A 12,442-nucleotide genomic window follows, 5' to 3' on the forward strand; every position below is an offset into this window, starting at 1 on the left:
CGACCCCTACCCTGGGCGAGGTGTAAGAAATCGGGGTGTGAGATGACCCATCCACCCCTCCTCCTCCCCAACTTGTAGGTGTATGTGTTAATGTTTGTGAGTGAATGAGGTGTATAGGGTGCAGTTAAAATTGAGGGGACAGTTATGCCACAAGCACCAACTGTTTGTTGTCAGTGCCTGCCCACACTGCCCCCCCAAAACCCTCCATGTCTAAAGTGCAAATAAAATTTGGGGACAGACAGTGACGAGGATCCGAGTGTGGCCACCTCAGCGGCCCCACCTCATCAACCTCTGAGTAACATGCCTGCCCCAAAGGTCCTATGTGTATCAGGTTGTAAGTGTGTATGTGTTGTGAGTTATAATGACTAAAGTGCAATTAAAACGGAGAGGCAAGTGGTGGTGCAGCTCTCCACGTGGCCTCTCCATCCTACATCTGTGAGTGATGTGTATTCTGTGTGTGTGTGTGTGTGTGTGTGTTTGTGTGTGTTTGTGTATGGGGAGGGGGAGGGGGGGGGGGGCATATGACCAGGAAGAATCCTGGAAGAAGAGAGCCAGCTGTCCGCTGGCTCAATAGGCACCCCAACCTCCCACACCCCAGCACAGGGCAGGGGGAGGTGAGCCCGGGGCCGTGGTGACAGCATCCCGGAGCACTGCAGCACCCGAGGTTGGCGCCCTCGCCCCCACTGCAGAGGGCGGCCCGCTCTCCCTAGATGCCCATTCACTCAACAATAGACACAAACAAGCGACAGGACATACTGGCCTGGGCATGGAAATACAGTGCCCAGTCTCCCCCAACCACCCCACCGTGGCCCCATCCCCCACCCCACCCCCCTGCAATGCAGGCACCCCAGGGCCCCAAAAGCGTAGACCGGACATCCCGACGCCAGGCCAACCCACCCCACCCGGTGGCGCGGCCGGGACAGCAGAGGCCCCCCCCGCGCCAGGGGGGACCCACCGGGAGCCGGCACGGCCCCAGTGTCGGGGCCCCAGACCCCAGCCCCCAAGCCATACAGGGAAGACCAGCCAACCGTCCAAGGGCCGGCACCACCCCCCCAAGCACCCCGGCCCACACCCCAGGACCGAAGGCAGCATCATTCAAGCCCCCACCACCATCAACCAGGACAGGCACACAGACATCACCAGAAGGTCGCCCCAGGACTCCAGTCTCAGGAGGCTACCAGCTACATAGGCGTCCGGAGTCCTCACCCACCCGCCTACAAAGCACATCAGGAGCAGAGCCCGCAGCCCACCACCCCCACTAAGTAATGGAGCTGATCAGTGGGAACCAAAGAGAGTCAAATTCCTCCAATTTGTTTTAGAAGAAGCAGACATTCTCTCTAAACTAACATGATCTACTAATAAATTTCTGTACTGAGTAATACATAGTTTATTTTTTGTCTTCCAGTTCATGAGGATCATCTTCTTAGCGATGCACAAGGCAGTAAGAACTATGTGTGATATATTTAACTCCATAATTAATTCACTGACATCACCTAAGATGCATAGTCTGGGGGAAGTTGGGATACGACAGCTAAACCATGTGGATAGATCTTCACAAATCCTCTGCCAAAATCTCTGAACTGGTACACAAGACCACAGAGCGTGTAGATGATTATCCTCTGAATTGCTTGTACAGTGGGTGCATATGTTTGAGTGTGTAAGGCCCATTTGGAACATCCTTTGTCCAGTGTAGTGTGTTCTATGGAGAATCTTATATTGTACAAGTTGTATTTGGGGTCTTTAAGTCATTTTGAAGATATTTAAACATATTTCTGTCCATAAATTTTGATCCAGGTTGACAGAAAGATCACGCTCCCGTTTTGCAATTGGGAGGGAAACTGAATCATCAGTTTTTATTAATAATTTATATAATTTTGATAACAATTTTGGGGTACAGAGGTTAAGAAATTCTGTTACCCAAGTAGGCATTTCTAGATTCAATTGATTAAGGTTAAATCTTCCCTGTAGGACGGACTTAAGTTGTTGATATTCCAGAAATCTACCGTTGCCAATTCTATATTTTGATATAAGTTCTTGGAACGTGATAAAATTTCCATCTTGGATAATATGTTCTAAGTTATTTATACCCTTATCACGCCATAACGGAAAATTCAGCATTTTCTTTTTCTGACAAATATCTGGATTGTTCCAAATGGGTGTTAGTTTACAGGGGATAAGTGAAGATTTAGTTATTTTTAAAAATTCCCACCAGGCTTTCAGAGAGGTATTTATACTAAGGACTTTATAGCAGTTATGATGTTTAATACTGGAACTAATGAAAGGTAGATCTGAGATTTTTATTTTTCCACAAAACACCTGTTCTAGATCCAGCCATGGGTTGTCTAATGAATTGGATTTGATCCACTTTGTAATAAAAGTTAGTAATAAAAGTTTGGTAATTCTAGACCGCCACTGTGTTTTGGCTTTTGTAAAGTTTTTAAGCTTATTCTTGACGGTTTGTTTTTCCATAAAAATTTTGAGATATTTGAATCTAGTGACTTAAACCAAGGAAGAGAAGGTTTATTAGGGATCAATGAAAATAGATAATTAATTTTTGGTAAAACCATCATTTTAATGGCAGCAACTCTCTCCATGAGTGATATAGGTAAACTGTTCCAACGTGTGAGATCATCCTCTATTGTTTTTAATAAGGGGATATGATTTAATCGTACCAAGTCTGAGAGCCTGGTGGAAAAATTTATGCCTAAATATCTAATATTTCCTGACTTTAGTGGGGTCCTAGAGGTTCTCTGGAAATTACAATTCAGAGGCAAAACTGTTGATTTACTCCAATTGATAGAGTAATCAGATATAGATGAGAACTTATCTATCAGTGTGATAGTCTTCAAAAGAGAGCCTTGTGAATTCCTAAGGAAAAGTAATACATCATCAGCATAAAGGCTAAGTTTATGGTCCATATTTTCAGTTTGAATCCCATTAATATTTACATTTTGACGGATTGCTGCTGCTAGTGGCTCAATGAAAATTTCAAAAAGAGAGGGAGAGAGTGGGCAGCCCTGCCTGGTGCCCCTCTGCAGACTGAAACTTTGGGAAATGAGATCATTTGTCCTAACACGTGCATTCGGAGAGCTGTGTAGTGTTCTGATCCAGTTTATAAAGGATAAACCGAATCCAAATTTTTGTAGAACTGCTAGTAAGAATTTCCAATTTACCCGATCAAATGCCTTTTCTGCATCTAAAGACACGATTGTCGTCTCTAATTTGTTAATAGAACAATAGTCTATTATATTTATCAGTCGACGTGTATTATTGGCTGAGTGCCGACCCTTGATAAAGCCTGTTTGATCTGGATGTACAATACATGGGGTAATACTTTCTAATCTTTTGGCAAGGGCTTTGCAAATTATTTTAAGATCTACATTAATGAGAGAGATTGGCCTGTAGCTGGATGGGAGTGTGGGGTCTTTGCCTGGTTTAAGAAGCAGGCTGATGTTAGCAGAGTTTAAGGTTGGAGACAAGATGTGATCATTCTGAATCTGAGTTACCATTCGGAAAAAAATGGGAGCTAGCTTAGACCAAAATTCTTTATAAAACTCGGCTGGAAAACCATCTGGGCCTGGGGCTTTATTATTTGGGAGATGTAGAAGTAGGGCTTCACTAAGTTCAGACAATGAAAGAGGTAAATCCAGAGCTGCAGCCTGGCTGTCATTTAGTTTTGGTAGATTTATATTATTAAGAAATTCTTCAATTTCAGTATCAGATGGGTTAATCTGTGGTGAATATAAGGCTTCATAGAAGTCTTTGAAAGAGTTATTTATTTGTTGTGGGTCATGAGTAATAATACCAGTCGAGTCTTTAATAGAAAAAATAGCTGTTTTTTCTGTTTTTCTGTTTTATTCAGTTTTAATTGGTTGGCCAGGAATTTTCCAGATTTATTTCCATGCTCAAAGTTTTCCAAACGCAGCCTCTGCAACATAAATTGTGTCCTTTTATCAATTATTTCATTTAGCTCCAGTTTCAGTTTCCTCAGGCTGATAATTGTATGTTCTTGTGGGGAAGCAGCATAGGCAGTTTCTAAAGATTTAATTTTTTGTTCTAATTCTAACACAAGTGCTTTTTCTTTGTTTTTCCTATGCGAGCAGTAAGATATTATTTTGCCCCGCATTACTGCCTTTCCTGCTTCCCAAAGAACACATGGTGATATTCCTGGAATATCATTATATTCTAAGTATGCTGACCACTCCTTTTTGAAATAATTAATAAAATCTTCTTCTTTAAGTAATGATGTATTAAATCTCCAGTTCCTGATTGGTGGTGTGACTCTTTTCTGTGTCAGAGACGTAGACACCGGTGCATGATCACTAATAGTGATAGGGTGAATCTGAGTGTCTGTGATATCCATCATCATGGAGCTGCTAACTAAAAAGTAATCTAAGCGGGAGTGAGACTTGTGTACTGGTGAGAAAAAAGTATAGTCTGTCAGAGTGGGGTGATGTGAACACCAAGCATCGCAAAGACCAAAATCCTTCATGTACTGTTTAAGAATGTCTGCAGACTGCCAGTTCCTTTGACTCATTGCTGTACTGAGCCTGTCAATATCTGGATTAAGTACCAGGTTGAAGTCTCCTCCTATTACAAGTGTGGTGTCAGAGTGATCTGAGAGTGAAGTGAACAAAGCATGAAAGAAGGAGGGGTCATCAACATTTGGCCCATATATACTAGCAATACATAAATCTGTATTCTGTATAGATAAATTAAGTATTATAAATCTACCTTCAGGGTCTATTGTACTGTTGCTAATGTTAAAGTTTATCTTCTTGTTAATCAATATAGCTACACCTCTTTGTTTGGAGTTATAGCAGGCTGAGTACGTGTGAGGGAACTGTGGAGAGGAAAGAGTGAGCACAGATGTTTTGGACACATGTGTCTCCTGTAGAAAAACAACATCTGCTTTTAAGTCTTTTAACCGATTAAAAATTTTTAGTCTCTTTTCCCTCGAACCAGCTCCGTGTACATTCCATGAATCTGAGTGTGCTCATATTTAAACTAACTGATGGACTGTTGTGTGCTCACTAAAGATGTGTGTGTGTGTGTACATATGTTCTGTATGTTGGCGTGTGTGTGCGCTTTATGTTGATGTGTGCGTGTGTATGTGCGCTGTATGTTGGTGTGTGTGCGTCTGCGCTGTATGTTAGTGTAGTAAACTGTAGCATTGTAAGTGACGTAAACATATTGCTGAGTGCGGAAAGGAAAAAGACGTGTAAAAAGTGACCTAAGTGACATAAGAATGAAATTAGATGAGGGGAAAACAAAACAGAACAAACAAACAAACAAACGATCACGGCACTATGCTGACTCGTCGGCGTTAATGGTACTACTTAGACAGATTTAGACTATTTACACTATTTAATGGTACTATTTAGATAGTTGAAAAAAAAAACTCAGAAAAGAACGTTAATATGGACACAGATCACCTGAACGACCAGTAGAGCCATGGCGTGGTGTTTTTGTCTCGGTAAAGCTGTCCGTTCACATACAGTTTGTCCACGGCGATGACAGCCCGGGAGCCTCCCTACATGAACTTCTTCCGGATGGGGAATAGAGCTTTGCGTCGCTCCAGGATCTCCTTTGGAAACTGGTCGTTGACGCTGAAGTCCGTCCCTCTCAGCTCCCGGCCGCGGCTCTTCACCAGCTCTTTTTGCTTGAAGTGTTCAAATTTGGCCACGATCGGTCTGGGTCTGCGTGCTCTGGGTTGCTTCCCTCCCAGGCGGTGGACTCTATGGAAGGCGATGGTCTTCACGGCGTCCTCCGGGAGCTTCAGGTGAGTTTGGATAAATTCCTTCACTGTAGCCTCCGGGTCCTCCTCTGCCTGAAAACACAAGATTTTCTCTCATGCTGCGGGCCTGAAGCTCGATAATCGATTCTTTAATTTTTTTATTTTCTTCTGAGAGCTGGGTCGTTTCCTCGGTGAGGGAATTCACCGACTCTCTGAGGACAGCGTTTTCAGCAGCGAGTGTTTCCACCTGATGCTGGCTGAACTGGACTGACTCCCGCAGGGCCTGAAACTCCTTGTGGAGGATTTCAACCAGGGCCAAGCGGGCGTCAAAGCTGGACAATTTGTTATTAATGGACTCCAGAATGCCCACAATATTGGTGGTGGGTGGTGAAGTTGCCTCTGGGGAACTTCACCACCCACGGCGGCTTCTTTTTGTGGACGGAGTTCCCTTGCTGGTGGAGGGAGTCGGCGTCTTGTCGGTTTTCCTCATGACGACTCGCTCAAAACACCCTTCGATGTACCGCAGCAAACTATCCAGGTCCTCTTCACCATCCTCCAGATTGTTGAAAATAATTTAAGTTAGGCTAAGAAACTAACTATATTTTTTAGTTTTAAGCCTGTCTAGTTATAAATTGGCGGAAAAAAAAAAAAAGGCTAATTACGCAAATGTTTGCAGATAGAGTCATGCCGCCATTGACGATACTGCCGAGATTCACAAAGTCTCGCGCGACTACAGCATAGTCTCCTGGCTACAGCGGCCCGTCTCTTATTTTTCTCCTTTTAGAAGTATCTCTGTGCTCACCAGAAGCCCACTTGCAAATATATATGTATATGCATATAATATGTATATGCACACAAAGAGATTGTAGAAGTACATAGAGTCCATGTGTGGACACCAACTTTCCTGTTACAAACACGCTCTGTGTACTTCACTAGTATTTAATATTTCCAACAACAACAACAGGAGCTGCAGCAACAGGCTGCTGCTTAGCAGGGCACCAGGAAAAAACAGTGATAACAGTGAAGGAACTGTGTGATCAAACCTCCTGCCCATCATGTTTCATCTATACAAATATAGAATAAAATAAAATGGTATATAGAAAACATTCTCCATACCAAGCAAACATTCACACCTGTGGGCAATTTGGAATCACCAACTAACCTAACTCCACTGACCGCATGTCTTTGGACTGTGAGAGGAAGCCAGAGTACTTGGAGAAAACCAGAATTCAGAACCAGACCTCTGGGACACCCTTCAAGCTCCAGATGGTAGATTTGAACCCAGGGCCTTCTAGCTGTGAGGTGACAGTGCTAACCACTGCCTATCCCAACTTGCTCTGTGGCATCAAACTGGGATAGGGTCATCCATGACCCTGAACTGGATAAGCGGAAGAAGATGGATGGACGGACGGAGGGACGGTGACGCTGATGAAATGTTTTGAGAGACTCATCAAGACGTTCATCACCTCCTCACTGCCCACCACCCTCGACCCACTATGGTTTACATACCGTCCGGACAGATCCACAGACGATGCCATAACCTTCCTCCTCCATAAGACTCACATAGTTCCCCTGTTGACACTGGTAAGGGTATGAGTGGGTCATCTCACCTCATCCCCCCCTCACCCTCAACACTGGATCCCCTCAGGGTTGTGAGCTCAGCCTTCTGCTGTACTCACTGTACACCCACAACCTTGAGGCCATGTCAGAGTCCAGTGTCATAATATCCCTTAAAATGGTAGTTCATTCAGCTGAACAGCCCATCAGAACCACCCTGCCCAACCTGCAGGGCATTTACATCAAGCAGTGCAGATTAAGGTCTATGAAGATCCTAAAACAGCCCAACCACCCCGGACACTCTCTCTTCTCCCTGCTCCCATCAGGCCGGTGTTCCTGCTGCCTGAGGACTAAGACTGAAAGATTGAAGAAGAGTTTTTATCCATGAGCTATCTGTCTGCTCAACTCTAAGCCCTAAAATACACTATTAGCACAATGTAAATTATTCTATTCTGTATAGTGTTAATTATTTATTTTTATTCTTATTTATATATACAATTCTACTTATTATTGGATGTAGGTACAAAATTCTTTTTGTTTCTGTTATTTCTTTTGTTTATTTGTTCCCTTTTGTTTTTGTTTGATCCATCTTTGTTTTTGGTTTTTGTATCCTTTTGCTTTTTAATTTACAATTTGGTTTAATTTTACAATGTCCGATTTGACATTAGACATCAACTAGGATTATGGTTACGGTTGGGGCCCAGCCAGGGAGTGATTATGGTTACAGATTATGTCCCGGCAACCTCATCCCTTTCTGCTGGGTCCCCCCAAAAAGCCAACAAGATCCAGTGGCATCGCGGCCCCTATTTTTCAAGAGTAAAACCACTTGCGTTACGTGCTCTCACCCCTGGATCCGGGCAGTGGTTCGGGTCTCCCTCCCTCCCACGAGGCACTGGCCGGTTAGGAGAAGGAGTAAAGACCTGGGTCCCGGCTGCTGCCAGGTCCCAGGTGGTGCACTGTCCATCGCAGTAGGAGGTGGCCCTCCCCACCAGTTTTTCACTGTTAATTGTTATGTGTATAACTGTGTGCATGTGACAAATAAATATTATCTTGTCTTATTGAGAAGCAGTCACCAGGGCCACACTAGTGCTGCCTTGCATTCACTGTGTGCTAATGCCACCAATGCTCACAACTAATACATTATCATGCAACCAAAGTTCAACTGTAATTGCAGTCTTACTAACTGTGAAGGAGGTGAAGAGATGCTGAGCCCCCAAGAACAGCACTGGTGTGTGGAGCCATTCTGGTATAATGGCAACAACCATGTTAGTATCATCTCATCATGTAAGCTAGCAGTCTGAGAGCAAAGTGCTCTATTGGGGTGATATGGTACTATAAGGACTCTAGGGCTGGATCAGGTGACCTTAAACCCTCCCTTAGTTATGCTGCTATAGGCCTAGGCTGCTGGGGGGTTCCCATGATGCACTGAGTGTGTCTTTTCATTCACCTCTTTTCACTCTGTTTATACCTCACTCTGTATTTAATCATTAATTATTATTAATCTCACACACTCGAATATCCTTGAGAGGATAAAGAGCTGGTCGAGCGGTCGTTCCGTGACCAGGTCGAAAACCGCATTGTTCCTCCTGGATCCGAGGTTCGACTAACGGACGGACCCTCCTTTCCAGCACCCTGGCATAGACCTTACCGGGGAGGCTGAGGAGTGTGATCCCCCGAAAGTTGGAGCACACCCTCCGGTCTCCCTTCTTAAAGATGGGGACCACCACCTCGGTCTGCCAATCCATTTGCACTGCCCCAGATCTCCACGCGATGTTGCAGAGGCGTGTCAACCAAGACAGCCCTACAACATCCAGAGCCTTCAGGAGCTCAGGGCGAATCTCGTCCACCCCAGGGGCCCTGCCACCAAGGAGTTGTTTAACTACCTCAGTGACCTCACCCCCAGTGATGGTCAAGTCATCTCCCTCGTCCCCAGACTCTGCTTCCACTACAGAAGGCGTGTCAGGGGGATTCAGGAGGTCCTCGAAGTATTCCTTCCTCCGTCCGACTATAGCCTCAGTTGAAGTCAGCAGCACCCCACCCGCACTATAAACCGTGTGAGTGGAGCACTTCTTTCCCCTCCTGAGTCGCCTGACGGTTTGCCAGAATCACTTCGATGCCGTCCGAAAGTCTTTTTCCATAGCCTAACCGAACTCCTCCCACACCCGAGTTTTTGCTTCGGCCACTGCCCGAGCTGCATTCCGCTTGGCCTGCCGATACCTGTCAGCTGCCTCCGGAGTCCCACAGGCTAACCAAGCCCGATAGGACTCTTTCTTCAGCTTGATGGCTCCCTTCACCTCCGGTGACCACCATCTGGTTCGGGGCTCTTTATCCTCTCAAGGATATTCGAGTGTGCGTGGGAGTTTGCCCAACCAGTCTACATGTGCTTTGTGGACTTGGAGAAGGCATTCGACCGCGTCCCTCGGGGTGTCCTTTGGGAGGTCCTGCGGGAGTATGGGGTGTCTGGCCCGTTGTTGCGGGCCATTCAGTCTTTGTACAACCGCAGTGAGAGCTTGGTCAGTAATAAGTCGGATTCGTTTCCTGTGGGTGTTGGACTCCGTCAGGGCTGCCCTTTGTCACCGATTCTGTTCATAATTTTTATGGACAGAATTTCTAGGCGTAGCCAGGTGGCGGACGGCTGCTTCCTCAGTGGCCTCAGAGTCTCATCTCTGCTTTTTGCGGATGATGCGGTTCTGTTGGCTTCATCAGGGGGTGGCCTCCAGCTCGCAGTGGAACGGTTCGCAGCCGAGTGTGAAGCGGCCGGTATGAGAATCAGCACCTCTAAGTCTGAGGCCATGGTCCTCAGCCGGAAAAAGGTGGAGTGCTCTCTCCGGCTCAGGAACGAGTTCTTACCCCATGTGGAGGAGTTCAAGTATCTCGGGGTCTTCTTCACGAGTGATGGGAGAAGGGAGCGGGAGATTGACAGACGGATCGGGGCTGCCTCTGCAGTGATGCGGACGCTGCACCGGTCTGTCGTGGTGAAGAGAGAGCTTAGTGTAAAAGCGAAGCTCTCGATTTACTGGTCGATCTACGTTCCTACCCTCACCTATGGCCACGAGCTTTGGGTAGTGACCGAAAGAATAAGATCGCGAATACAAGCGGCAGAAATGAGTTTCCTTCGAAGGGTGGCTGGCCTCTCCCTTAGAGATAAGGTGAGGAGTGCGGCCATCCGGGAGGGGCTCAGAGTAGAGCCGCTGCTCCTCCACATCGAAAGGAGCCAGTTGAGGTGGCTCGGGCATCTGATTAGGATGCCTCCTGGCCGCCTCTTAGGTGAGGTGTTCCGGGCATGTCCCACCGGGAAGAGGCCCCGTGGTAGACCCAGGACACGCTGGAGGGATTATATCTCTCGGCTGGCCTGGGAATGCCTTGGGGTCCCTCCGGATGAGCTGGAGGAGGTGGCTGGGGAGAGGGAAGCCTGGGCTTCTGTGCTTAGGCTCCTGCCCCCGCGACCCGGCCCCGGATAAGCGGAAGAGAATGGATGGATGGATGGATATTATTAATCTCTGCCCCCCCCCTCAGCAGATGACTGCCCCTCCCTGAGCCTGGTTCTGCTGGAGGTTTCTTCCTGTTAAAGGGAGTTTTTCCTTCCCACTGTCACCAAGTGCTGCTCATAGGGGGTCGTTTTGACTGTTGGGTTTTCTCTGTATTATTTGTCACTTGATGCCCCAGAATATACTTTTTCATATACAACAGTCACCAGCAGTGACAGTGAGTGTTTTCCTGAGCAACAGGAGCAAAAACCATGTATACCCTACAGGTACATTCATGGAGGAAGCTTTACATTTTTCTTCTGGCTTATGTGCACAAGCTTCTGTTCAAATGAAATTCACCATCTTGTAATTTTACATCTGGAATCTAAAATCTTCATGGGTAACATAAATATAGAATTTCTCATTATCGGGGTGAGTTTGGGGTTGATGGACAGATTGACAAAACATTAAGCTTTATTGCTTCTTTAGGAGTTAGTAAGGATCCAGAATTTTATCAGCTTCATAAACTAAGACTAGATGAAAAGTCCTTACAGATAATATCAATTTTTAAAAATTATATATAGTACTTAATTTTATTAGGCCGTATGTCATAAAAGCAAGAAAACACATACCAAATACCAAATTCACATTTTTATACTCAAATTTGAGCCGGCACACTGGACTTCTCTGAGAAGTGAGAAATGAATCATGCATAACATTCAACCACTAAAACTATTTTTTCTGTTCAGCACAGGACAACAAGCATCTCAACAAAATGTTTTTCCTCATTGGATTTCTTCTTTTCCCTTTTCTAGTTTCTCTCTTTCTGAATCTTTACAGCATTTAAAGTGTTTTCTTTCTGTTTTCTTTCTGTTTTGATGGTGTTGGTGATGCTGGGGATTCCTGCAGTGATGCTTTGAAGCATCAGAGGATGCAATGAAAACATGTTGAGACACACTTGGCACTGAGATTTCTGGCACTCAGTTTAGGGAATATAACCAATCTGCATGTAACATGGAGACAGATGGCTTCCTGTTGGTTTTGGCGTGACCAGTTTAACCTTTATGAGAGTTTGTGCTAGGAAACGATAGGAGAGATGATATAACCATTTTTAATGTTGCTGCTGTTGGTTATGATTTGCGGTAATTGCTATCAAATTACCCTTTTATGATTTCTTTTTCTTTTTTAAAGTAGTGTTACTCTGAATATGAATCTAGACTTGGCTAGGAGTTCATTTGTTCAGTGTAATATGTACAGCAGCAGAATTAGCTTGAATTCCAAAGTCACAAACGTGTCTTACAAGGACAGAAAAGCAAATGACAACAATCTTTTTTTTTCATATGAAGCTCAGATTTTAATGGAGTTTTTAGAAAAAAATATTAAAATGCAGACAAATATAAGTTTACATCCATTACATGAATACTGAAAGTAATTTTGTGCCACTGAAAACTGTGAAAAAAGGGGGCCTGACAGAAAACAAAAGAATACCAGTCAAACATAAATTGGTGATAAATATCATGTATATACTGTATGACCGCAGCAGTCTCAATCCAGAGCACTGGACTCTGAGCAAAAATGAATTTTCCTCCTTGGATTTCTTCAGCGATCATGTGTTAAATTGTAAAATAACTTTGTTTACAAACACAGCTGGAAGTAATGCTGATGTTTTCCTCCATCAACC

Source organism: Archocentrus centrarchus, chromosome 24 (assembly GCF_007364275.1).
Source record: "Archocentrus centrarchus isolate MPI-CPG fArcCen1 chromosome 24, fArcCen1, whole genome shotgun sequence".
In the NCBI taxonomy this organism is placed as follows: domain Eukaryota; kingdom Metazoa; phylum Chordata; class Actinopteri; order Cichliformes; family Cichlidae; genus Archocentrus; species Archocentrus centrarchus.